Below are 4,759 nucleotides of genomic sequence, written 5' to 3' on the forward strand. Positions count from 1 at the left end.
TTTTTTTTTTTTTTTTTTTTTTTTTTTTTTTTTTTAACCTTTAGGGCACCTTGAATGTTTTTAAAGTAATAATACTGCCTTTAAAGTAAGAAAATTATGTTTAAGCCAAAATTTGTTATTGTCTGAACAAGTGCCATTGACAAGCTTCATGTTCCAGATCTCAGTGTGGGGGTGACGTGATTCCCTTAGAGGAAACCAGAAAAAGGTGGGGGTGAGCCTTCCTTGCAGATCACAGGCAGGCTCCTCAGCCCGTCCTGGCTCCCACAAAGAACTTTCTATTGGAGAGAGGAAGGGGAGAAGAGGGAGAGGGAGTCGGAGGGAGAATGGACTGACTCTTCTCTCCCCCAAGTAGACAGGTTCAAATTTAAAATAAAATCTGTCTTAAATAGTTTTGTCATGGGAGGGAACAAGTCATAAGGTTCAATCAAAAGATGATTTCTCATCCCCGAGGCTAGCCAGTGTTGCTCTCCCACTTCTGAACAGTTTGGTGTGCTGTCCCCAAAGTTCCCTAGTTTGGAAAATTATCTTTTTAATGATTTGAAATGTAACCGGAAGGGGTTGGGGATTTAGTTCAGTGGTAGAGCGCTTGCCTAGCAAGCACAAGGCCCTGGGTTCAATCCTCAGCTCTGGGGGAAAAAAAGACAAAAAAAAAAAAAAAAAAAAAAAAAAAAGAAATGTAACCAGGAGCATGTATATTAGCAATAGAAACCATTCCTCCCCGAATCAGTTGATTTTCCTGTTTCTGTGGTTAAAAAAAACAAAAATCAAAACGGTCTTACAAAATCAGTTTGAGAGTAAAGGTGGTCTTCTAGATCTTTCTAGGCCATTCTAGATCCTGTCAGGTTGACAGTATTAATTACCACACCCTTATTCCTATTACATGTATGTTGAGTGCGTTTTTATAGTATTAGGAAGACCAGATGCCAGAAGCTCAGAACAGCACCCCTTTGTGGCTTTTCACAGTGAATATGTTGTTCAATGATAATCCTAAATTCTGTTCAAAGTGAGTTCTTTGATGATGATTAAATGAAAATTTGAATGTCAAACCACACCTTTACCAGATGTTCCTCCAAGATAACACTTATTCAAAATATGTCCTTTAGATCAGTGTAAATATATTGTATACATACAATATTATCAAAAAATAAATCAAAATATTATACAAAACACTTTATTTCAGTCACATATAATAATCACTATTTTGTGGACATTTTGTAATAATAATAATTAAAAGAAGGAATCAATGGGAGATAAATTCTTAATAGTAGTAAAATAAACACACCAGTAGACTGTGTAGTTATAGAAAATAAATATTTATATTCTTTACATCCTTGTTCTAAAAGACGTGTCATTGTTGTTGTCTTTGTATATTGTTTTTTAAATGAAGACAAAACCAAACAAGAACCCAAGACTATACAAAGTCAAGATTGTTATTTCTTCTACTTTACTTGAAAACCTTGTCCTACTAGAGGGTTTGCAAGGGTGGTGCCGTGTCCTCCGGTATTGATGCTCTCTTTGTAAACCCTTCCAAAAGGGGTCCTCCCAAGTCTATGTTACAGTTACCTCTTCTTCACAAATATAATACACTTGAAGATACAGCAAAAGTACAGGAAATGATAAGGATGTCATTTGTCACTCTCGGATGTTCTATTGGTTGCTTTTCTGTTGCTGTGATAAAGTCACATGACCGAGGAAACTTGTAGAAGAATTTACTTTTACTTACGGCTCCAGAGGGTTAGATTCCATAACGGCAGGGTGGAGGCAGCAGTTAGGCATGGTAGCTGCGGTAGACATGTGGCCGAGAGCTCAAGTCTGAACTGCAATGTGAAGAAGGAGCAAAGTGGAAGTGTTCCAAGGCTTTAACTCTTAAAGCCCACCCCCCACCCCCGGCACACTTTCTTCAGCAAGGCCAAATCATAAATCTCACCAAACAGTGCTACAGCGGGGGTCCGAGTGTTCAAGTACAGGAGCTTCTCTGGACATTCTCATAAACCGTGTATCATTGTAGGTACTGCCCATGAGTGTGATGATGTTTTGTATGACCGGAAACACAGCTAACGTGTTCATACATGTTCATATCACACGTGGCGATAGATGCTCTGATGGCTGTGTCACTAGGTCATGGGAGTACTCCAGCTCTACTTACATCTCATGGGACCACCATCTTCCATGTTGTCTGTAGTTGACCAAACTATCCTTATGTAATATGTACCTCAAAGATGCAGTGGCACTGACGGGCAATACTGGAACAACATGCTTGCACTCCCAGCAATGGTAACACCAAATCTCAAGTTAAAATGGCAAGTTAGAGATTTATATTACTTCCAAAACTTACTTTTTGGGATAGCCATTCATAGCACTAGTATGATGTGTGTCATGTGTATATATACTCATGTTTATTTTATTTGAAAATGAAGTACCAGCAGGTCCGGGAACACATGCTTATAACATGGTAAAGGTTAAGGGCGAGACTGACCAATTGGCTCTTAACTGCTTCTCTTTCCTACCTTCGCTCTGGTTTTCAGAGATGGATCCCAAACGTTTGACTCTGATACTAATGTTGTCTTTCTCTTGGCTTCTTGTCAGTGTATTCTGTCTGTTTTTAAAGCTTTGTCTTTATTCATATGTGTGTGTGCATGTGTGTATGTGTGTGCAGGCATGAGTGCATGTGTACCATATGTGTGCAGGCATGAGTACATGCATACTATATGTGTGTAGGCATGTGTGCAGGCATACTATATGTGTGCAGGCATGAGTGCACGTGTACCGCATGTGTGCAGGCATGAGTACATGTGTACAGTATGTGTGCAGGCATGAGTACATGCGTACTACATGTGTGTAGGCATGTGAGCAGGCATGAGTATATGTGTACTGCATGTGTGCAGGCACAGGGAGAAACAGTAAATGGTGTGGTATCTCCTGGTGCTGGAGTTAGAGTTGGTTGGGAACTGCTGTGTGGGTGTTAGAACTGGCCCCAGCTCCTCTGTAAGGGCAGTAAACTCTCTTATCCACCGAACCATCTCTTCAATCCCATCAGTATGCTAATTATTGAGATTAATTTCCCCTGTGTATTACTTGTGACCATTTTATTAAAAGCCAGCAGACCAGATGCATGCGTAAGAACTATTTCTGGACCCTGCTCCAATGTTTAGGTGCAGCCTTTTGCAAGTTGTGCAGCTTTTTTGCTCGTTTGTATTTGGTTTGGCAAATGCTCTAGTTTTGTTCTTATAAAAATTGTCCTGTTACTCTAGGTTCTTTGCATTGCGATTCTAAGTTCAGAGTTCTAAGAACAGAGTGTTGGAATTCCCATTCGGGTTGGATCCAACCTATAAATGAACTGAGCCAATCCCGACATCCTAACGATACTGAACCTTAACAATTCATGAACAGGGCTGATTTTTCCATTCGCTTTGTCTGTCCAAGGCTGAACACCTCTAAGCACATACAACATGAGTGCTTCCCATGTGTCCTACTAATCAGCAGCCACCGCCCCTTTTGTTAGGGAGATTAGGCACAAAGGGAGGTGGCGAGCAGGGGAGAGTAATGATTCTTACAAATAAGTCAGTGAGCCACATAGAAGAATGTGGGCCCTCCCTGGACTGACTCTAAACCCTAGAGTTTCTTGTTCCCTAGTAGACAGCTCAGCTGCACTAGGGCTGAGGAAAAGTCATTACCTATTTCTACAAACCTCTCCAAAACTCAGATTGCTTCTGAGCAATTGTACATTTTGAATACTTGCTACAAGGTTAACTTCAGCTATAGTAAGAAGACAGTGTTAAACTGTGCAGGGACATAGGGGCATTAGAGATTAAATATTCTTCCAAATTGCACTCAAGAATACAGTGTGCCAATTATATCCTCTGAGTCTCTTGCTTGTCTGTACATCACACTTGGGATTCAGGTTAATGAACGGAATAAACTTTTTGCACACCATTGCAAAACAAATCTAAAAAAAATCTGCACACATAAGAAGACACATAAGAGGACAGTTCCATTTATAAATTGCCTGTGTGAACTGATCTACGAGTTGAAAAAAAAGTTTGCAAAATGGTCTGTCTGCTCTGGATATAGTTTGTAGAATACTCCATTAGAAAATTCTACTTATTTTACAATAAAAAAAAAACTATTTATGGTTTTTAGGGGAAAGCTTGAACACAATTGTCCACTACTACAAAGTATGCATTTCCCCACATTTGAGGAAGCCAGGATATCTGAAATAAACCTCACCCTGGGAAAACCAGCATCTTGACTACGGATGCTATCTTCCCTTCCAAGCAAGTATTCATGTCCCAAGATAATAAAAATGAAACAATAAACTAAAACAAATCTCAAGTGAGTGTAATTAAACTTAGCCAAAGTCTTTGCTGGTCCTGATGTGTCGTGGAGCCAACATTAAACGTTTCAAAAGAATTCATGAAGAAAAAGTTTCAGTTTAAAGTCTGCTCCCACGCACTTGCATCAAGGATTTATTTTTACTTTCCGTGTGTAAGTGTTTTGATTTTATGTTTGGATATGCACCTGAGTGTCTACCTGGTGTCCTCAGAGGTCAGACTCGGTTGCCTGGTACCCTGGAGCTGGAGTTACAGAGGTTGTAAGCTACTAGGGGATTCCAGGAACCAAACTTGGACCCCCTGCTAGAGCAGCAAGTGCTCCTAATGGCTGAGCCCAGGCACTTAAAAACAGCATGTGGAGTGTGTGCCAGTTTGTGTGCGATGCACATATGTACGGCCGTGCTGGTGGGCACGCATGACTGAGAGCC

The sequence above is a fragment of the Mus pahari genome, chromosome 4 (assembly GCF_900095145.1).
Source record: "Mus pahari chromosome 4, PAHARI_EIJ_v1.1, whole genome shotgun sequence".
Classification (NCBI taxonomy): domain Eukaryota; kingdom Metazoa; phylum Chordata; class Mammalia; order Rodentia; family Muridae; genus Mus; species Mus pahari.